Source organism: Canis lupus, chromosome 18 (assembly GCF_003254725.2).
Source record: "Canis lupus dingo isolate Sandy chromosome 18, ASM325472v2, whole genome shotgun sequence".
Taxonomy (NCBI): Eukaryota; Metazoa; Chordata; class Mammalia; order Carnivora; family Canidae; genus Canis; species Canis lupus.
Window position 1 is genome coordinate 23,194,261 of NC_064260.1, and position 24,180 is coordinate 23,218,440.

At 37.3% G+C, this 24,180-nt stretch overlaps 1 long non-coding RNA gene across 1 annotated transcript; it reads right to left on the reverse strand.

Annotated features, from left to right (window-relative positions):
- Positions 1–230: 230 nt before the first annotated feature.
- On the reverse strand, positions 231–6,128 carry LOC125752877 (uncharacterized). The gene is made up of 3 exons (XR_007403402.1): positions 5,098–6,128; positions 4,218–5,001; positions 231–3,180 (listed from the first exon to the last, which is right to left on the reverse strand). It is a non-coding gene; the product is annotated as an uncharacterized LOC125752877 (long non-coding RNA).
- Positions 6,129–24,180: the final 18,052 nt, after the last annotated feature.

A 24,180-nucleotide genomic window follows, 5' to 3' on the forward strand; every position in this document is an offset into this window, starting at 1 on the left:
GTTTCTACTGCACTGGTTTCCATTTGTGAGTCTCCACTCCAGTAAGATGCAGCTCCCCGCATTTGCCTGTTTTTCTCTCTAATCCTAGAAACAGTAGTTTGCCCTGTGTCCTTCCTTCTATTCAGGATGCAAGAAGTTTTCGTCCATTCAGATTTTTGCTTGTTGTTAGGATGGAGTGGCAACTTCCAAGCTCCTTCCATGCAGAACCAGAAGACTTCAACTTCATTTTGAAATATTGAAAAGAGAGTTTCAATTACACATTTTTTAGGCAAACTCTGTTTGCCTTCAGCAGTGAAGATGAAAAGTGATGTTCTATAAAAAATGGAAACCTCATACAAAATACTGAATTATTTGTTAAATATAATCCATTTTGCATGAGCACTTGGAAACATAAAAATGAAAAAAAAAAACCCTAATCTTAAAAATGTCACTGTAACATCTGCTTTTGCTGCATCCCATAGGTCTTGGAATATTGTGTTTCTTTTTTCTTTTGTTTTGAGACATATTTTGATTTGCTGTTTGATTTCTTATTTGGGCCACTGCTTTTGCAGTAGTGTTATTTAATATTTATATGTTAAATATTTAATATTTACATTGTAGGTTTTTTAGCTTTGTTTTATTGTTGATCTTTAGTTTTGTACCATTGTGGTTGAAAAACATACTTGGTATGATTTCAGTCTTCTTAAATTTGTAATATTTGTCATATCTCTTTTTACGTGATTTTAACTAGGGAATTCTGTGTGTACTGGAAGAAAATGTGTATGCTTTTTCTCTTGGATGGAATATTTTATATTTAGGGGATCCCTGGGTGGCGCAGCAGTTTAGCACCTGCCTTTGGTCCACGGCGCCATCCTGGAGACCCAGGATGGAATCCCACGTCAGGCTCCCAGTGCATGGAGCCTGCTTCTCCCTCTGCCTGTGTCTCTGCCTCTCTCTCTCTCTCTCTCTCTCTGTGACTATCATATGGAATATTTTATATTTAAATGTATCTTTTAGAACTATGTATTCTGAAGTATGCTTCAAGTAAAAAATATTCTTATCGAAAAAAAAAACCAGTAACTTCAACTGAGGGTACTTGTTTAAAATATAGCATATCAGGGGGGAGGGAGAGGGAGGATGCATGAAATTAATGGAGGGGTTTAAGAATACATTTACCATAATGAACACTGAGTAATATATAGAGCTGTGGAATCACTATACTGTACTTCTGAAACTAATATAACACTATATGCTAACTATATTGGAATTAAAATAAAAAAAACTTAATAAAAAAGGAAAAAATGATTAACTAGAACCAGCTTCTCAGATGAAAAAATAAATAAATAATTCTTAAGATTAATTTAAATTATGATTTTTTTGATTGTTTGATCACCAGAAAATCAGCAATTGCCATCTACCTTTGATTAAATCCATAGGCTATTATATGACAATCTTACTTTTAAGAGCTGCAAGCACCACTAAATACACAGACTATATGCCATGAGCAGCTCCTAACCTTGATGTCATTAAAAAAAAAAAAAAGTTACTGCTATGGTATCAGAAATGCTGCTTTGGTATTTTGCTACAATTACAAGTTTTCTCTTTGGTTTATCTTAAGTATAGTCGACAACTTGGGTTTTTCTCTAAAGTCTGCTCCTTATTATAAAGTTGTAAATATATTTTCGAAGACTTGAAAGTAAAGCCAGAACATAAGCAAAACGTGAAGATGTATTTAACAGTTGATGACAAAAGTTAAGTGTGCTATTTTAATTACAACTTGGAATGCTTACTAAACCAAGAGAAAAAATTACAGATTATTGACTTGGGCATATTTGAAGGGTACCTCCTTTTGTCACTTTAAAATTTATTTATTAAAAAAAATGAGAGAAAAATCAGATAAAAATAAAATATAAAACAAAATAATAAAAATGCACAATACCAGTAGAAATCATGCTCATATCTAGAAGTGAATTGTAACAAATATTTTTAGCCAAGTGTGGATGTAACAAATATTTTTAAGTTAATATTAAAAGTAATCAGTTTTTTAAAAAGATTTTGTTTATTCATGAGAGACACAGGCAGAGGGAGAAGCACACTCCCTGCAGGGAGCCCGATGTGGGACCCTAGACCCTGGCATCAGGACCGGAGCCAAAGGCAAAAGCTCAACTGCTGAGCCACCCAGGCGTCCCATAAAAGTAATAATTAAAAAGGAAGAGTGTAAATAGTCAATAGACTCTTTGACTATATGATGATCAGTTGCTGAAGGGAAATGAACCATATGAATACATTTGAAAAACTGATAATAAAAATAATATAAAACTTACAGCATGCTACTATAATGACAATATGGAATATTTAAGAAATCCTCTTTGTTTTGCAAGATTGTGCCTTATATAGGAAGAAACTTGATGTTTTCCCAATTTGATTGTGATCCTAAAAACTTATATGACATTAACTAATAACACATTGTGAAGCTGAAATATTTCTAACAGGCATATTTTCTGTTGTCTTTATAATAAATGCTATTAAAAATTACTAAGTTAAGAGGCAATCAAAATATATGCAACCAAAAATATAAGAAAAAAGTGTTATTAGAGGAATGTCAGACCAGGGCACCTGGACGGCTCAGTTCGTTAAGCATCTGCCTTTGGCTCAGGTCGTGACCCAGGGTCCTGGGGTCGAGCCTTGTGTGTTTCTTTCTTTCCCTGTGCTTCTGCACCTCACTCATGCATGTGCTTCTTCTCTCTCTCTATCAAATAAATAAATAAAATCTTAGAAAAGAAGAACGTCAGACCACTAAGTCTTGTAGAACAAAAGTTCCTGGACACTCTAGTTAAGGTGAATTTAGGTAATAGTGTTGCTTTAGATTACTTATTGGCTGAGCAAGGAAGAGTCTGTGCTATGGCATATACTTCTTACCCCACCCGGATCAATGCCTCTACTATTATAGCAAATACAAGAAATTAACAAATAAGCCACTTGGCTAAAATACATTAATGCTCCTTCATGTATATTCTTTTGATTTATTTGATACCAACTGACTTGGTTCATGGGGGCCCTGGCTAAAGAGTATATACTTCAATCTCTCTGTCTTCTCAACCCAATAGTCTTCACTATAGTCTTCTGGGCACACTATTTGCTCTCAAAGGTCTTAAATATGTGTTTGTAGCCATCAGTAGACAGTGGATGTTCTCATCATGCCTGGAGAAACAGAATTAAGGTCAACAGCAAAATAATTTTTCCAGGGATTTGACATCACAACCTGTGAGTTTCACTATGAGATGAAGACAACTTAACTTTGATGGCAACTGAGAGTGGCATAATAAATTTTCAATCAATCTCTCAGGTATGAGAAGATGAGCAAAAGAGAAGAATTGTTAAATTAATTAAACAAGGAGACCATTAGACTGATTTGCCCTATGCCGTGGTGGCCTATGTAGGCAAACCAAAACCTAAGCCTGTAATTGCCTTAAGGTTACAAGATCAACACACTCAGGACAACCAACACGGACGGCCACCTAGGCTTTGCACTGTAGCCAGGACGATAATTTCCTTTCTTTGCTTTTACAAGTCTTTTCCCCTGGCTCCTGCGGCAGAGCACTCATAACTGCCCAATTTAAATAGATTTTTGCTCAAACTCTTAAAATTAAAAAAAAAAAAGTCAGGTTTTCAATAAAGTGTTAGTTTGCTAGATTTTTAGAGTTGTGCTATTGGCAGTTTTAAAATGGTTTATTTGTTATGATTTTTTTTTTAGAAGCATCCTTCAAACTCTCACATTTCTACTGAAATAAATTCATGTGATATTATTCACAATACCCCATATATTTATTTGTACACATTAAATTCAATTGTGTATCACTGCAAAATAAGTGTTTATAACATAGGAAGGTGAGAAGCCACCTCAAAAGTGACACGGAAGTTGCAATATTAACAACAATGTCACAATAGTGATAGAGCTTTGGTTGGCACTGACAGGCCTAATTTTAAAATCATGAAGTATACAAGCTGGAAACACCAACTTATATATTAGAAGGTATTATTACTTTCTGAAATTACACATTTTTAATCTAAAGAGCAAGTAATTTTCAAACTGTGAAGAAAGGGCATTACCCCACAGAAGCACTTAACATCACCTTCCATACTGTGTGCGTGTGCATACTTCTCGTGTCTTCTCCTCTATATATTTACTTTCTTATTTCTATAATTTCATAGTTTTTAAAAAAGATTTATTTACGTACCTGAGAGAGAGAGACAGACAGCATGGGGGGGAGGGCAGAGGGAGAGGGAGGGTGAGAATCCTCAAGCAGATGCCCCCCTGAGTGCAGTGCCCACAATGGGGCTTGAGCCCGTGACCCTGAGATCATGACCAGAGACAAATCAAGGGTCAGCTGCTCAAATGACCGAGCCACCCAAGCACCCTGCAATTTTATAGCCTTTTAAAAAAGAGGATCACCAACTTGTATAAGCTTCAAGACCACAATGAGTCTGTACTGCATAATGGTGTCCATGCCTGCTTTATAACCTTTTGGGAATTCTATGGTGAGTAAACAGGATTTACTATGTGTGATATTCCTGTTTTAGATTTAACTTTGGTCTAGATGGATTCTATATAGCCTTTCCTTTCATTAAAAAATAAAATGATCTTTTTTAAACCCAATATTTAGTAGTTCTCATATAGAACTTGCTTTTGTTTATAAAGGAATATTTTTCTAATTTATTAATACAAGCACTAATATTTTGCTGCTTTTCATAATATTGTTACCTCTATGTGACACTAAAATATGAGAAAAATCTTTACTGTCTCACTACTAGTATTTTGTGAATACTGCTTAAAAAATAAAAAAAATAAATAAAAAGATGTCTTGGGGTAACTGGGGGGCTCAGTGGTTGAGCCTTTGGCTCAGGGCGTGACCCCGGGGTCCTGGATCGAGTCCCACGTCGGGCTCCACACGAGGAGCCTGCTTTTCCTTCGGCCTGTGTCTCTGCCTCTCTGTGTGTCTCTCATGAATAAATGGACAAAACCTTTAAAAAAAACAGGATTTCTTTGAGCGAGTGAGAGAACATGTGAGGGGGTTGTGGGGAGGGCAGAGGGAGAGAGAGCATCTCAAGCTGACTCACCCGGAGTGTGGAGCTGGCCTCGGGGCTCCATCCCAGAACCCGGAGCTTATGACCTCAGCTGGAACCAAGAGTCCCATGTCCCATCAACTGAGCCACCCAGGCGCCTCTTGTTTATTTTTTATAGCTAAAAATATAGGACTAGTTACCTTCTGTTTAGTTTCCTACTAGCAACGTAACAAATTACCAAAAATTTGGTAAACTCTTTAAAATAATATCCATATATTATCTCTGAATTCCAATGGTTTGAAAGTCCAGGGAATATGTGGTTCAGCTGGTTGTTTGGACCGGGCTTCACAAAGCAACATCAGGGTGTCAGTGAGACCATGTTCCTTCATGGAGGGTCTACAATCTGCTTCCAAACGCACTCAAGTTTGGCAGATTCTGTTCCATTGGCAATATTTTACATTTTTCAAAATTCCATAATGTCTGACAGTGGAAAACAGCCAGATTCTCCTGCTTCTGAAAAACTCCGCTATACACCTGTGAACTAACTAGCACGAGAAGGCAAATAACACATTAATATTATTATTAATATACTTTTGATCCTGTGGACCCCCAGAATAGGGCTTGAGGTTCCCCAGGAGACCAAAGAAGACACTCTAAGAAGCACTGTCCTAGTACAACAACATAAAAAAAAGATTATTTAATAGAGTGACAAGTAAGGAAGATGATCCTGCAGAGAGTCCGTTCTCAACTAGGTGCCCCGATTACCGTGTTATGGGGCCATCATTCCCCACATAGAGCCGTCCTTCCCAATTCTGGGCACGAGAAGAAAGGACAGGAATAAACTCAAGCATGTATTTAAATTTATGTTACAGTAGATCTAATACATTCTAAGTTCTTAACAAGTAGTTGTGTGAGGAAATGTATCAAATTCTTATTTCCTTGACTGTTATCACCTTATTCTTAGGTTTCTGACCTGTAGCTTGGAGACACTGATGGTCTTAGGCTTTGAAACTTGTTTAAAACCACGGTTTCTCACCAAAATTCATTATGGCAGAAGTCAGAGTTTCCACTAGTGGCTGGTATAAGCTGCCACCTACCTTCTATTTGTGATAAGTTGTCCATAATTCTCTTCGAAGAGGCTTAGGAACATTTCCTTTTTTACTCTGCGAAAACAGAGGAAAAATATCAAGTGGCTGGACAGGACATCTTAGTGGGTGTGTCCTTAAAATAATTTTATTCATGATTACTGATAAGTTTCTCTCTGCCTTCAGATGAATGAGTCAGAGTCCTGGTAGAGTGTTTAATTCCTGAATATGATCACCTGAATCCTAAGGAGCGGAGAGGGACGCGAGGATGTAATGCCCACATACATTTCATTGCAGTGTTTTCCGCCCCTAATGCTAGTTTGCTGGGTCCTGCATTTCATGATCGCTTTTAATTTTCCCTATCATAGAGCGTGCTGGGAATTTTTCATTTACCTGAACTCAAATCAGAATTCTGTGCTTCCCTGAATGCTTTATAAGCTAGAAAATTAGGAGCTCCTAGTATTCTTTGTGAATTATCTAAAAAATATTGCTCTCAGAGCAGATGGGGAAAGAGCAACCCTCATTAAGGTTGTGCACAGTTGTGCGCAGATACAGAACGTGAGATTGGGCAAAACACGTTTCAAAAAGAAAATCAATTGCTCTTTTGGTGTGATACTGAACTCTCCGCGGTCATTTTCACTGATTCATCAGTCATTTGCTGGTTTATTAACAGCTCTGGGTCCGACGCCGGACTGGGCCCGGAGACCACACGTGTGAGGACACCTGCGATGGGGTCTCGCTCGCTCCACTTGAGGTAATTCCAGGCTGGTAGTATGCAACCTACACCTGGCCTGAAGACATGCGAAAACAGAGTGTTTGGGTTTTGTTTATTAGCTTTTCAACAGATTTTTAAAAAGATTTTATTTATGAGAGAGAGAGAGAGAGAGAGAGAGAGGGAAAGAGAGAAAGAGAGAAAGATTGAGAGAGAAGCACAAAGGGAGAGGGAGGCTCAGTCCCAGAACCCTGAGATCATGACCGGGGCCCAGGCACATGCTTAGTCCACTGAGCCACCCAGGAGCACTAAAAGATTTTTTAAAAAGCATCTTAAAAAAAAGAATTTTTAGTTTTATTGAGAGAAAGATAAGGAGATTTCCCATACACCCCCCTCTCGGAACAGGAATAGCCTCGGACATTGTTACATCTCCCGCCACAGCAATACATTTGTTACAAATGAGCTCATCCTTACCTGTCTGACAGTTGTACACTTTCCAAGTTTGGGCAAAAGTTTTATTTCACATATCCACTGTTACAGTATCCAATAGACCAGTTCAGTCCCTAAAAGTGCCTCGTCTGTGCCCCCTCTCCCATCCCAGGCCTCACCCCAGACAACCACTGTCCTGTTTTCGGTCTCAGGAGTTTCACCTTTTCCAGGATGTCATACTGTTGGAATCATGTAGTACGTAGTCCTTTCAGATTGGCTTCTTTCCCTAATATATATGTGTGTGTGTATATATATATATATATATACACACACACATTTAAAGTTCTTCCATTCTTTTCAGGGCTTGCTTACTCATTTCTTTTAGGGACTAAATAATATTCCATTGTCTAAATATACCATATTCATTCATCTCCTGAAAGACATCTTGGCTGCTCCAAGTTTCAGCAATTATGAATAAATGAATAAAGCTACTATCAACATCTGTGTACAGGCTCTTGTGTGGAAATAAGTCTTCAACTCCTTTATTTTTTTAAAAGATTTTATGTATTTATTTGACAGAGAGCCTGAGTAGGCAGAGGGGGAGGGAGAAGCAGGCTGCCCGGGCACCAGGGAGCCCGATGTGGGACTCAGTTCCAGGAGCCCGGGATCATGACCTGAGCCAAAGGCAGACGCTTCACTGACTGAGCCACCCGGGCGCTCCTCAACTCTCCAAGTACGTACACATAAGAGGACTGCTGAATCGTATGGTAAGAGTATCAGTTGCTTTGTAAGAAACCACCAAACTGTCTTCCAAAGTGGATGTGACATTTGGCGTTCCCACCAACAGTGAATGAGAGTTCCTGTTGTTTCGCATCCTTGCCATCATTTGGTGTTGTCAGTATTCTGGATTTTAGCCATTTTAATAGGTGTATAGTGGTTTTTCATCATAGTTTTAATTTGCATTTTCCTGATGATACATGATGTAGAGCATCTTTCCGTGTTTGTATGCATGTGAATATCTTCTTTGGTGAGATGTCTGTTAGGGTCTCTGGCCCATTATTCAATTGGATTGTTTGTTTTCTCATTATTGAGTTTTAGGAGTTCTTTGTATAATTTGGAGAACAGGCCTTTATCAGATGTCTTTTGCAAACATTTTCTTCCAGTAGGTGGCTTGTCTTTTTATTCTCTTCACTTGTCTTCCAAAGAGCAGAAGTCTTTAATTTTAACAAAATCTAGGTTATCAATTCTTCTTTAAAGGATTGTACTTTTAAAATTATATCAAAAGTTATCACAAAGCCCAAAGTTATCTAAATATTCTCTGACAGTTTTGTGTTTTACATTTAGGTCTGTATCCATTTTAGATTCATTTCTGTGAAGGGTGTAAGTTTTATGTCTAGTTTTTTTTCTTTTCTTTCCTTTTTTTGTGTATTCCATTTGTTCCAGAATCATTTGTCAAGAATACTATCGTTACTCTATTACATTGTCTTTGCTTCTTTGTCTAAGATAAGTTGATTGTATTTATATGGGCCTACTTTGGAGTCTCTATTTCATTCTACTATTCATCTATTTGTCTTTTTTTTTTTTTCACCAAAACCATATGGTCTTGGTTACTGTAACTTTATAGTAATTTTGAATTAGGGTAGTTTCGGTCTTCCAACTTCATTCTTCTTCAAAATTATGTTAGTTATTATGAGTCTTTTGCCTCTCCATATAAAATTTAGAATCAGTTTGCTGGTATCCACAAAATAACTTGCTGGGATTTTGGATTTTGATTGGGAGTGCATTGAATCTTTAGATCACAGTAAGAAGAACTGACATTTTCATGGTACTTAGACTCCCATACCCAGGTCTTTTATTATTTTTTCAAATTTGAATAAGTACTTGTAGCTGGGCATAACCATTTTCACTCACTTAAAGCATGTTCTCTGGATCAGCAGCATTTGTTTAAGCTAGGAGTTTGTTAAAAAGGCACAATCTCACACTCCACACCAAATATATTGAAGTAGAATTCAAAAAATTCCTCCAAACCATTTGTATGTTAAATTTGAGAAGCACTGGATTAATTCACCATGAACTTAGAACCTTTTTTGTCACTGGATATACGTCTGACTCCCAAGCCAGACACTACTTTAGTTGGTGAAGTACGCACACCATAGAAAGGTCTCCCAGCTGTTTTCGTTGTGTGGGGGTTGGTATACAAACAGAAAATGCAAAGGGAAAGACCCTGTAATTTTGAGGGAGCATTTTCTAGGGAGGAGACACCAATTCTTTAAGGGAGAAACAGTTGGAGATTTCATAGGTGTGGCAGTCGAGCTAGGATTCTAAGAATAGGAAGAAGCATAAAAGCATTTCCCCGTCAAGAGCAGAGAAGCATGACAGATCACGGTGCACATGGAGAATGCCAGTTCTTATAACAGAAGTGGGTCTTGGCCTGCACAGTAGGCTGAAGAGGCTGCAGTCGCCGGAACTAACAGTGAGGGCTAGAGCTTGGGAGCCTATCAGTGTATGCTAGGCTATGGAGAGAGCTATAGGAAAAGCTTGTCAACAGACCAGTGGCATCACATTTGGACTTTGAATCAAACGAATAGAAGGAGGAATGCTAACTCTGGGTGATTAATATTATGCGGTGTATGAATCGATATCCAGAATACTCTGAAATACTCTGAAAACTCTATACAAAACAAAGTATAGAGCTTCGTTTAAAGGTGTGTTAGTCTACAGCTTCAACTGCTCAGTGTAAAATCCCTATTGCCACGCATTAAGCCTTAATGAGGACCCAGGACTATCCACATCCAGTGCCAATACTATAACACAATGGGTCATTTCTCTACACATTCCCTTCTTGTGAGAGAGGCTCACACCTATTTAGATGAGTAGTCCTTAACATATTATCCCATTTGGCTTCACCTCATTTGTGGAATTCCCAAAATCAGAGTTAGTACTATGTGTTAAGCTATGTGTGTAAAATCTCCTACTAAAAGCGTAAATCTGATACAACAGAGGGATGACACATTGATCCTACTAGATAATATTCCTTAGAATTAGTTATGTAGTCATTTAGGACAGTTTTTAGAATTTATGACATTCTGAGAATATATTATTAAAAAATAAAAATTTTGGCATCCACTGGAGTACTAACCCTGAATTAGTCCTTTTTACGTAAATTATTTTTATGAACCTTAAGACTCTGATGAATAAACCAAAATCACAATGAGATACCACACTATATCCGTCGGAAAGGCTAAAATAAAAAGACAAGAAATAAGTATTGGTAACGATGTAAAGAAAAAGGAACTCTTGTGCACTGTTGGTGCAAATGTAAATTGGTACAGGCACTGTGGAAAACTGTGGAGGTCCATCAAAAAGTTAAAAATAGAAATATCACATGATCCAATAATTCCACTATTGGATATTTACTTTCTTCTCCCCCAAATGAACACTATTTTGAAAAGATATATGTGCCCCTATGTTTGTTGCAGCATTATTTACAATAGCCAAGATATGGAAGCAACCGAAGTGTCCACTGGTAGATGAATGGAAACAACGGTATGTATAGAAACACACACACACACAGGAATGTTATGCAGCCATATGAAAGGATGAGATTGTGTCATCGGTGACAACATGGATGGGCCTGAGGGTATGATGCATGCTATGTGAAATAACGCAGACTGAGAAAAACAAATGCCATATGATTTCACTCCTATGTGGAATCTAAAAAAACAAAGCAAACAAACAAACAAGAAAGCAAAATTAGACCTGTAAACAGAGAAACTGATGCTTGCTAGAGAGGTGGGAGATAAAAGGCTGGCAAAATGGGTGGATGGGAGTAGAAGATACACACTTCCAGTCATGGAATGAATAAATCATGGGAATAAAAGGCATAGTGGAGGGAACACAGTCTCTGGTACCGTAATGGCCACGTGTGCCAACAGATGGTAGCTACGCTTGTGGTGAGCACGGCATCACGTTTAGAGGAGTTGAAACACTACGTTTTACACCTGAAACCAATGTAACATTGTATGTCACCTATACTCTAATAAAAAACCTTGAAAAAAAAAAAGACATCGCTGTAAAGATTTTGTCAAATCCATTTTCATGTTTCAGGAAAATGAGACTCAAAGCTATCTTGTTTCTGCTCAATAATAAATAAAGTTAACGACTGATATTTCTGAACTGTTAAGACAATGATGTATAGCTATCCACCGTCCTATCTCTCTCTCCATCTGGAAATAATAAAGAACCACACTGTTTAGACTCCACTGCGGGAAGGTGTGGCTTATGAACGGTTTCTGACCACAGAATGGCAGTAGAAATGATCCATGACCCTTAAAGGCAGTTTGTCAATTCTGTGATTTCCACTCATATCTCCCATCCACTAGGTGATTTTTGACTCCCACGCTGACCCTAGAAGGCACTAGTCGAAGGTGATGCACCTTCTATAACCCGTAACCTTCTAGGACTGGCATGGAAATACACTCTCTCACCTCCGTATTGATCAGCAATGCCAGACTGGACTTTATATGAACAAAAGTAAACAAACACACTCTCATAAGAGGATGTCGCTGAGATTTTAGGAGGTACCTCTTATGACAACTATCATCACCCTGCCTGAACTACTTATTAAAAGGTCAGAACTGTGGAAGTGTGGCTGGGGAGGTTGAAGTTGTCAGGGAACAATTTGTGAGCAACATATTGGGTCTAATGCCAGAACAAAATCTGAAAGAAACCAAGAAACGTCAGTGATAAAAGCAATGGGATCTTTTTTAAAATTAATTTTTATTTAAGTTTAATTAATTAACATACAATGTATTATTGGTTTCAGGGGTAGAGGTCAGTGATTCATCGGTCTTCAGTAACACCCAGCGCTCATCACATCATGAGCCCTCCTTAATGTCCATCACCCACTTACCCATCCCTCCACCCTTCTCTCCTCCAGCAACCCTTTGTTTGTTTCTTTTGTTTTGTTTTTGTTTTTATTGAAGTTCGATTTGCCAACATATAGTATAACAATGGGATCTTTTAGGATTTTGAACTTTGTTTTTCTTTTGCTCGATGCTCATCTAATTGATAGGGTTACAGGGATTTCCACAGGTTATTGTTTCTTTATACCAATGAGATTATGTTCTTATTAGAGTGGGAGGAAGGTTCTGAATTATTACATATTTGTGACTCCCTCCTACTGGTAATACAATGAGTTCCCGTTTACTTCTTTGTTATTTTGCAACACATGCAAAATCGCTATATAAAATTTTAGAAGTTGTGTTAGTGAATTTATATTTCAGGATGTCAGGACATGATCAATTTAGCTCTGAATCCTCTGGCAGATTTAAGATTCCAGTTTCATACACTCACATGCCTCAAATGTTTAAAGCCAAGCCACAGCAAAACAGAACAAAACAAAACAGCCATCATGAGTCCATAAAATATAAATCAGGAGATTGAAGCTTCCTAGAAATAAAGAAGTAATATTTGACAATGACGCAAGTTTCCCTCTTGCTAGTCTCATTCTCAGAATCCTGTTTGTTCCCCTCATGCCTTTCACTAAATATATGCTATTATTTTAATTGTTTTCTTTTTTATCTTTCTCACTAGAATGCACATTGGAAGGGGTTTTGTACTCTATTTTATTAATAATTTGGGGCCTAGCATAGCACCCAGTGCCTAACAGACATTTAATAACTATTTGTTAAACAAGATAATTGAACTTAATGCTTCAAAAATAAAACTTACTTTATTAATATTTACCACTAGAGGGCATTTTCCTTCCATCTAAAAATCTTAGTCATTGTCTCTCTTTTTTTCTTTTTTTAAACTGGAGGTACTGAGTTAACTTGCAAAGATAAAATATTTCAGGTCAATAAACTATCTCAAATTATCAAGAACAAAAATTCTTTATGGCATATATGTCAAGCATGGAGATTCTAGAGTTAAGCTAGCTAGAATTAAAATCATTGATCCAACAAACTGTTTAGGCTTTCCAACTTAGATCATATACCAATGTAGCACTAGACTCACATACATACATATATAGGGTTATGTAAAATATTTCAATGATATAAAATAAACATTGTAGCCCCAAACCATGCCTCTTACCATATTTTAGTTAGCTCAATGTGTATTCAAAAAATTTTGATAAGAGAAAGATAGGTTTCAATTAAGTTAAAAAATAAAGTCTTTTTCCACAGAAGAGGACAAAACAAAGTAAGTGGTCACGAGGAAGCCGTCCTTCAGCTGGAGCTGCTGTTTGGATTCTCCTGGAAGCTGGCTCTGAGATGGAGTTACCCTGCAAGGTGTTCACCAGGGAATGCCGTCGGCACTAAGAGCTGTGGAAGGGAGGGTGAGGAAGCAGGACTGGGCAAAGACTGACTTCAAATCCTTCATAGGATGGCGGATGTCAGTCCTACCCGTTGCTCTGGAACTAACATGGTCCATGAGAGTCATCCAAAGTTAGGCTGAAATAGCTGGCCTTTATATTCCTGTGTCCACCAGTCATGGGACATGGGCCACGGTGGGGACATTTGAAGGGTCAGTAGGTGCAGCTGAGGATTTCCTAAAAAGGTTGGAGGTCAAATACGGGACAAGTCCTTCTGTGAAGGGAGGTCTGGGGAATGCTTGGCTGTGGCCGTCTCAGCTTAGATTTAGGGAGAACTTGTGTGAACTGATTCTGAGGCTCTAGAATTGATAAGTGTAGTCAGGAACAAAGTGTATTTTGTAGACCAAGCAGAATTGTTTCAACGTGGTGATTAAAAAAAAATAACATATCGATGTTTAGAGCATATTGTTAAAATTACAGGTCAGAAATTGAGAGAAAAGTGTAAAGTTCCTTTGCACAAGTGAGTGATGTTTTAGGTGGAACAAAGAAGTTAATGGAAAAAATTCAACATTAATAAAACCCTAACGCTTGCTCTAATTCCAAATATGGATATTAATGTCCTTCAGTAGAGAAAATTATGTTTTACTTCTCAAGAATTTCCAGATTATTTAATAGCACACTCATCTGAAGGCAAATGCAAGAAAATATGAATAACTAGCTAGGAAAAGAAAAGTAAATTAGGACTCTCTTATCTGTGAAATTAGGACTTCTCTGTCAAAAGATATCCCTTTGTCCTTTTCCCCCTTATTCCCACTGTAGTTTTAAGAGCGCATTTTTAACTTCATTTTATACAGTTGAGAGTGGAATCAAATCCTGAGGAAGAAACGATATTTTCAACAATTCTGTAATTCAGCTTTGAATAACTGACTATTTTTGTTTAGTAACTTTCCCCACAAGGGAAGGAAGGCCTTCTGTACGTTCTCAACGTCGTTTACCAGAAGATGGCACTCTTGCTCCTCAGCAGCAAATCTTGAGGCTTTGGAGCTGCCGGGAGCATCCGTCACAGATCTCTCCACGAAAGAAATATAATAAAGAAGGCGCCTTCCCCCTGTTTATCTGAACCGATTGAGATTCTTTATGTGCAGGTGCAACTAATCCTTTCAAGATGTAATGAAGCTCAATAAATCCTCCTTTTGCAATATCTTCACTAGTCTTTGGGACTGATTTTGCTTTTTGTGAGAAGCAAAGTGCAGAATGGCTTCGCACAATGCTGTATGTTTAAGCAATAAGGAGACTGCGCGCCCCATTGTCTCATGTCAAGCTGCCTGGGACGCAATTTCCTTTTTCCTGTTCTCAAAATTAGCTGATGAGAGCAAGTTCCCCAGGCGAGCATAAGTTCTCCAGATTTCCCCCCCTCCGAAAAGTAGGTGACCAAAGAATCATGCCTTCACTAGCTGTTACTCTCAACTTTATGTGCTAGTAAATTCATCTGGGCACTGTATATTATCCCGTATCTCTATCACTGCTTCTTATTAGGAGAACAAAGTACTTACCTGTATTCATTTTCCTTTTAGTGATTTATAAACCCCAAAGCTATACGTTGGAAATTTTCCGAATTATTACGAACATTAAGATCACTAGCATGTAGCGTACATACACATATATACATATACATACATTTATGTGTGTGCAGGTAATTCGCTTGTTTATTTATGTAACACAAGATAACTTGCCCTTTGGACTCGATAACCAGTAACTATCATTTCAAGCTAGCATTTTGGGGATCATTTTAAAAGAAATTTCAAGTTCTCAGGTGTAGTTAGTAAGAAATACACCTTCTATTTAGCTATGTGCTCCTGGGAGAGAAGGCATAGGTAATAATAAACGGGACTACTCTAAGTTATTCTTAGCTTGAGAAAATTACGATGACATCAGCTGATAAGCTAGGAGTCTTAGCCCTGCACTCTCAGTTTAGAAAAACAGTAGCTGGCAATGAGAATGAATAAAAAGCAAAAATGAAGAAGAGGCCTGCTACTCAGGACGATTATTTAGCACTGATGGTTTCCTCGTTAACACCCGTCAGCTTTTCTGCTGCTACTCAGACATGCCACCGTGACCCAGCTGAGGTGGGCCGAGGAAGGACCTGGTGCGCCTCCGCGCACGTGCTCCTCTCTAGGACCACATGCCAGTTGTTGAAGGTATAACCGGACAAAATACATTCCTCCAAAACAACCAGATAGCTCTTTCAAAATCCTCAATCAGGTTGAGTCCATATCCTGCTTCATTCAAGATCTTTCAACATTTTCAAGTTGCGTTTAAAATGAAAATCCATATAAATCCTTAGGTTACATGCATTCTGAATTCCCCTTTAATCTGGTCTCCTTCCCATCTACTCTCAGCCCATTGAACTACGGGTGCACTGGCCTAATTTTGTTTCCTGGAATATGCAGGTTTGCAAGAGCCTTAGTGTCTTTTCTGTAGCCACTTCTTCTATCCTGAGCATTCTCAGGGCTCTTTTTTTTTTTTTTTTTTTTTGTAGCTAGTTCTCTATTTTCATTCAATTCTCAGAATCAACATCATTCATTGACCTTCTATCATTCCACTCTTCTTTTAATTCTTTATCTACAATGGATCACTGCTGTATTAATTTCCTAGGGCCATCATAACAAATGATTGCAGACTAGATATTCTGTTCTGGAGTCCAGAATTCTGAAGCTGCTAGAGGGGCTAAGTTTTCTACAGAGATTCTGGGAGAAGCTGGCTTCCTTTCCTCTTCTAGGGTCTCGTGGCTTCTCGCATTCTTTGTCTTGTGGACTCATCACTCAATCTTGGCCTCTCTCTGTCTTCACCTGGACCTGACTTTGTGTCTATGTGTGTCTCCTCTTCTTAGAGGGTTGGAAGTCATTTGATTTAGGGCCACCCCAATCCACTATGACCTCTGCAAAAATCCTATCCAAACAGGTTCTCATTCTGAGGTCCTGGGTACGCAAGGATTCGGAGGGACACCATTAAACCCGCTCTATTCACTACTTGACATTTTTCTTGATTATGTATTGATTTCTTTATTGTCTTGTTCATCCTACCCACCACTAGGATGTCAGCTCCCTGAGACAACAAGCATTGTCAATATACGTGTGTGTGTATACTGACACTTAGTAGGAATTTGGTACATTTTTAATAAATGAAGGAAGAGATGATGCTTTCAGTCATCATGGCTGAGGCCCTCAAACATGTGCCATTTGAGGCGTATGACTAATGCCTCTTGTTCTGCTTTCATGCAGAATAAAAATCTCCCTCTGATACTTTTCTGTCTCATTCACAGGTTCTGATTGTAATTCATAAGCTGTCCATCTGCTTTCCATATTGTATTTTGTAGTCTGGAGTCAGTATCCCCGACCACATGGGTTCTTGAAATGTGGCAGAGCTCATTTCTGAGCCTGTAAGGACCAGACATTGGACCTTGGTGAATACGAGAAGGGTGGCCTGTTTTATGTGGCCTTCGTTCAGTTAATCTTCGGATATCCCGGGAGATCGAACTCAACACAGCCTCTCTTTATTCAAACCTATCTCTCTCCCGATAAAAGTCAGTGGTGACTGAGGAAAATGAGCAGAAGATACAGATAATAACGTCACGAATTCTTAAAAAGAAAACCTCTGATTATCAAAATAGGCATCAAAGATGCAATTTGCCCTTTAACTGTATGAGGCCATACAGGTGCTTTAAATTCCCGTGATAGAAAGCCTACCACAGAAGATTTCATCCTTGGCTGCACATAAATATCATGTGGGAGCTTTTAAAAATCCTGATCCCCAGGGAGCTCCCTGGAGCAAACACATGATAACATCTGACAGTCTGATACTGAGGTTTCAACAGTCTTTGAAAAGATTCCAATGCAGTAGTGGTTGAGAATCACTGCTCTCTTTGACATGTTTTCTCTGACTGTTGTTTCTCTTTCATGGGGACGATTCTCCGAGGTGTCCTGTGATCTACCAATGTGTTCTTATCTGGAACTCAGCTTTCCTTTCAGGTGTTCAACTCTTTCAGCTTCTGAAATCTATCTGAGGGCAGAGTGCTCAAACTACAACTGGCCCTCTTACTCCTTACAGTTTTCTGTGGCTCTGGCAGAGGGTCAAGGTTAACTTTAGAAAGACATGTTTCTGCTCTTTTATTCTGGACTTTCCAAGCACCCCCACCCCTTTTTTCCTCTAGCCTAGCCAGCTGCCTAGAACATTGTCTTTTGTCTCCAACCCTGGAAGTCTACTTTGAGACAAACACTCATACTATAACTTGTCTTGGAGAAGAAGAATGTGTCCTATGGGATGGGGCAGGGCTGGGGGAAACGGGCTTGAGCTCACAGTTGTGGTACCTCAGGTAATCCTACCATGGCTACTTTAGCTGCCTCCCACTCCAAGAATCCCCCATGGGATTTCTGTGGCTTTATGCCCATCACATTTTAAAAATTCTTCTCCTCCAAAAGTTTGTTGGGCTGATGACATTCTTCTACTGGAGCAAAGTTTGTCTCTTTTCAGTCTATCAGAAGTAACTCAATTTTGATCTTCTGAAAGATCAAAATTTATTACTTCCCATTTCTGAACACGTTCTAATTTATGCAATTTTTCAAAAAATATATATACTTTCTTGCAGTTTTAGGGTATAATATTAAGGAATAAAAATATAGTGCATGCTCATTATGCCTTTTTGTCCAATGCTATAGTATAATATCAAGTTATGCACACTCGATACTGTGATATGTAGATCATATACATATGTACTGTATGTATATATACACATACATACACACACATTTCTCATTCATACTCAAAAGATGACACTATTGATTGTAATATACTTAAGAAAATTCAACATGTTTCTAGTAGTACTTTAACTTCAAATCAATTAAACATCTATTGGGTATTTACTACTATATGTCTAGAACGAAGTTAAAAGCTACAGATATAAATGTAAATAGGACATGCTTTTTTCCTCTCAAAAAGCTTACCAGCTGGTTAAGATGCCAGTCAGATAAAAGTATAGAATATATCTATAAATAGATATATAGTGAGTGCTAGAATAAAAGCTATTTGGGAAGTTTTTCTGAGGATAAACAAAAATAAATAATGTGGTTTATAACTTTGAAGGATCAAGACTTTATATTTGTCATTGCTTTTTTTGTTTGTGTTCATTTTCAGTTTTTCCTCTGTGTTCTTCACTGGACATCAGGGCCTCTCTTACTGGAAGGATAGTGGTGCTTTGGTTAAGGTTTCGTAGTTTGAGTCACTTGGCTTCTGATGGTCATGGTTTTCTGAGCACACAAGCCTTTCTGTTGTTTTTCATTCTTTATACAATTTGACACTGACTTTGCCTCTTTGTCTTGTGATCTGTGTGAAATCTTTGCTTAAAATATGTCACTGTATCTTAACTCAGTGTCAGACTGACCTACTTGTTGCCATTGTTTTGCTGGAGTGTAATCTATGTGGCAGGTGCATTTCCTCAACAACTTTATTATATTGTTTTCTGCCTGGGGTCACAATATTTGATTTTAAAAATCATCTTGTTACTGCTATTCTTCATATATGCTTGGCCCAAAATAGCTTGAATAAAGAATCTCAATTACATAGAGATACAATGGGTTTTCCTTAGCCAGATCTTATTAGAGAATCATGTTTGTGTTTTCTTATACATGGCATAGACCTTTTATGCTTCCATCTTTTTTAGAAGAAAAGTACATATGAAAAGATGGTTACAATTTAATTGGACGGGGGATCCCTGGGTGGCGCAGCGGTTTAGCGCCTGCCTTTGGCCCAGGGCGCGATCCTGGAGACCCGGGATCGAATCCCACGTCGGGCTCCCGATGCATGGAGCCTGCTTCTCCCTCTGCCTGTGTCTCTGCCTCTCTCTCTCTCTCTCTCTGTGTGAATATCATAAATAAATAAAATTAAAAAAAAAAACAAAAAAACAATTTAATTGGACGAAAGTATTAAGTTACATTTTTTATCTATTAGAGAATTTGGAATATTAACTAGCTGGTAACTCAGAAAAATGGAAATCATTCTATATAACATCGTTGTAGGTTGATATGTTTTTGTGACATTTCACATATCTTTCTAAAAATTGTATTTCATATTCTACGATACTTCTGTGACTATTTTCTGCATATTTTTCCAAAAATATTTTAATATTCCTCTGTTTTCCTGTTATCTCACTTTTGCATTTAATGTGCTATAAATGGGGATCCCTGGGTGGCGCAGCAGTTTAGCGCCTGCCTTTGGCTCAGGGCGTGATCCTGGAGACCTGGGATCGAATCCCACGTCGGGCTCCCGGTGCATGGAGCCTGCTTCTCCCTCTGCCTATGTCTCTACCTCTCTCTCTCTCTCTCTCTCTGTGACTATCATAAATAAATAAAAATTTTAAAAAAAATGTGCTATAAATGTGACCAAGGTAATAGTAATTAATTATCTAATTAATCTAATCTAGGTTAGAGTAATCTAGTCTAATCTAGACTATCTAATTAATTATAAAGTACTGATAAAGATTGAAAGGTGATTGAGATGTTGTGAATTGAAATATTTACCCAGATAGTTTAATTTCATATCTAGCTTTTGCCCCTAGTGTGTCAGACTAGATATTTTTATTATATAGCTAACTGAAGATGTATAACTGGCTAATTTTAAGAGTTGAGTTAGCAACGAATAAGGAGCCCAGTATCTTTTAAGGGAAACAAGCTTTAAAAACTTTAGGGGAAAAATCACCATATTTAAAACATAATTTTGTTGTATCCTAATGGAGAAGTCTTTTTTTTTTTTTAAGTTTGATTTTACTTTTAAAATATTAGGTGCTATAATAATATGTAGTTAAGATTAATAGTCTTCTCATTTCAAATGTAGAGGAATTAAAGTTCTTTTATAAATGTACTCTCATTTGAAACCACAGTCATTTGGAGAATTCATATAATATCAGCTTTCTCAATTATCAAAGAATTTGGGAAATGAATCCAAATAAGAAAATATAATATCCAGCCCCACTGGGATTTGAGTGAAGAGACAGTGGTGGAAAAAAGCTGCTGTTAAGAAAATTTTCCTAAATAAGTAGATGGTCCACATTTCTCCACATTAAGCTATCCCATTTATTCAGTGGATTTTATATTACTTCCTTTTCCCCTATCCAACCGCGTTTTATTCTCTAGAGTTCATAAGAAAGTTTAGAAAGCAAAGCATACTTTCTCGTAGTATGGTTTCTAACAAGTAAGACCTAAGAGGCTAAGGAAATGCTCTTTGGGTGCAGGCTGGATTATTGAGTATTTGCAAGCATACTTATTCACTTGTTTATTTTGGTTCTCCAAGAGTGAAGGGTTATAATTTTGTGATTTATGACACCTACTATCTTTTAATAAAATAGGTGAATTTAGTAAATGAACTAATTTCATGTATGGAATCTACACATGTCAAACACTTTGACTCTATTCATGTAATTACAATCTCAAATAGCATTAGTTAAGTTCTACTAACCGACACTGATTGAAACTATCACAGATTTACAATGCGTCATTTTTCCCCCCAGAGGTTTTTAATTTGGAGAAGGACAGATGTTAAGATTCCAATTGAATGGGGCCAGTTCTCCATTAAATGGTTTCCACTTGATTCTGTGTCCATGGAGCAAAATTCGCAAGTGAAAACTCTTACGTGGTTGGACAACAGGAATCAATTTAAACGGAAGGATGTGAAGGGTCAGTTAGTTGGGAATTTATATTATGATAACATATGGAGGAGTTTGGCCCACATTAAAGGATTTCTGTGTGACATTTCAGTGTAAAGCAGATGCACATCAGAGGTACTCAAAAGTTGTTGAATTAATGAACTAAGTTGTATATTACAATCAAAACTTAATCATTAATAATAATAAAAGGGAGGGAATGTAGTGCAAATAGGGAAACTATCAAATAACATAACTACCAGCTTTAGTATTTATAATGCATTTTATTCTCCACTTGGTACATCTGCCATTCCCAGTACTTTCACCACTTCAGTTTGTATATTAAAGCCACATGGAAGAGACTAATTTCCAGCCACAGCTGTGGAACTGCCTGGTTAACCATTATGGCCTTCCCGCTAATACTGACCTATTTTCTATTTTACAAAACTATCATCATCACTTGTGAGGCTGACTCATATCGTTAGCTGAAATATCTTTTACTCCTTTATATATCTTTTGTTTTAAGTTCTAAATTGTCAGGTACTGTCCTTGAAGGTGAGGAAGAAAAACATGTCTTTATTTTTTTTTTTTTTGTGATGCATTGAGGTCCACCCAAGTCCCACTCAGCTGTATCTAACCACCTACCAGAACATCACTAAGCTCCTTGCCTTCAATTTCCATAACACTTCCAACGTATTATGTATAATTTTATGCTGATGTAAATGAACACTTTCCACCATTCACTATATACAAGGCACTGTGACTTACATATTAAATACATTATATTTGCAAATCTTCACAGAAACCCAGGAGATAGCTATTGTCATTTCCATTTGGCAAAGATGATTTGCCAGTTTGGTAGTAAATAGCAAAGCCAGGTTACATTTTTATTCAGCAAATAGTTATTAAACATAAATATGTTACATATTACTGTGTACAAAACACTGCCTGGTGCTAAGGAAAATTGTGGGTAACTAGATACCAGTTATCTACTTTTTAAATGTTTTATTGCTTGTTTCACACACTGAAATGAAAAGCCTTCACTATAGGAATTTTGTCTTCTTTTTTATCCACTAAATATTCAGCACCTAGAACCATGCTTGGTTTGATGAGTACTGCTCATCAAACATTTACTGACTGACTGACTGAATGAATGAATGAAAGAAATATGGTCTCTTGGAGTAATGATATATGGATCAGAGGAATGGAAAGAGATATCATCTATAGAAGCATTTCCTTGTTCAGGAATGCAAGCCCAATCTAAAAAGAAGAGCTAATGATTACAGTCTCCTTTTCATGCTCATTATCTACTTTCATCACAGGTGAGGTTTTTTTTTTTTTTTTTTTTTTTTTTTAGTGTTAGATTAAGTTAAAATTTCTTCAAATTTTTCCAAAATGCTAGAGGTGGAAGACAAAAGTCAAATAATGAAAGAGTTGCACAACCCCAAAACAGTTGGGAATTACTATAGGATGATCTGTAAAAAGCTTTTATTTCGTGTAAAGAAATCACACAGGAGTGGGTCTCCAGGGAAGATGGCAGGTGCAGGTCAGCTAAAATCATGGAGTTTTTGTTACTCATCTGGATTCATGTAATGTTACATTCTTCAAGATAATGACACATTGAGATGTCTTTGAATTGAAAAATAAAATGTCAAAAACAAAAGTTGCCAAGAAATTCAGACTGAGACATTTTATGATGTGAAAATAGCCTTTCCAAAATCCCCAGATACTCATATCCTGAGAGGTCTTTACTTGCAAAGTTGACAGCTTGTTGATGCTTTCCACCAGTACAAACCCATTCTCAAGATTGAGCTCTTCCTGAAATATATTTTTAAAAGCTGAACACACGTAGCTAAATATAAATTGTGCACAGCATCAGTTATGTGAAGGAGATGAGTAATATAAACTCCTAGGATCTTTCTACATAAAAGCAAAACAATTATTAAGGAGGGATTAATAAGTATGAAGTCACAGAAGCTACTAGTAGGCAAACTGAAAAGCAGAAAGTTACCAAGCTGAAATATTTATTCCTGAAATTTCAAAAATATTTACTCAAAATGTTTTATATGAGTGAATTTGTATAAATATTTCAATTACCGTGGAGAAATATTTATGTTAACTTTATACATCATAGAGACAGTGATAATTAGCATGAAAAGAACTCTATAATGAGACATGAACTCTAGCATCAATGTCTTCTGCTACTTGACCATTTTTCTCCATAATGGGGCTAAAAATGCTGAATTTCCCTGAGAGAAGAGAGCTATTCAAGAATTATTTCTGAGATTCTTTTTTAGACAAAGTGATCTACCAGTTACTGTAGCATCTACACCTCTTATTCTCTTAATATGTTCATCACTTTCTATTACATGTTTCAGTATCAACTCCTATCTCTTCTTAAAGATTGTAATCTTCTAGAAGTCAGATATATATCTCTTGTATCTAGAGCAAAGTAAGGACTTGATAAATAATTTCTGAGTGAATCAACGAGCTGTATCAATCTCTGCTAGTCTTCTTGAGTGTACGGTCAATTCTTTTATAACATACATTTCATTATTAATTTTTACATATTCCGAGCATGTGATAGACGACGATGGTCTGTCATATGCGTTTGTTTCTGGTTGGTAAAGCTTGAGTTAACATGGAGTATGGGGATGGCATGAATGTATTATAGGAGATGGGATGATTACTTTTATAAGTGGGCTCTGATTATGACCATAGGAAGAGCCTGAGTATCCACAATTGTAAGCAGAGATGAAAAGCTCTCTCAAGGAGGAGGGAGTGAGTGAACTTCGTAGGCAGGCAAAAAAGTCAGTAGCCTGGATGATACAATTTGGGGCAGACCCAGTCAGCCTCCCTAGACATTTCTCTTTTAATATTTGGTATTTTCACTTAGATTTCTTAA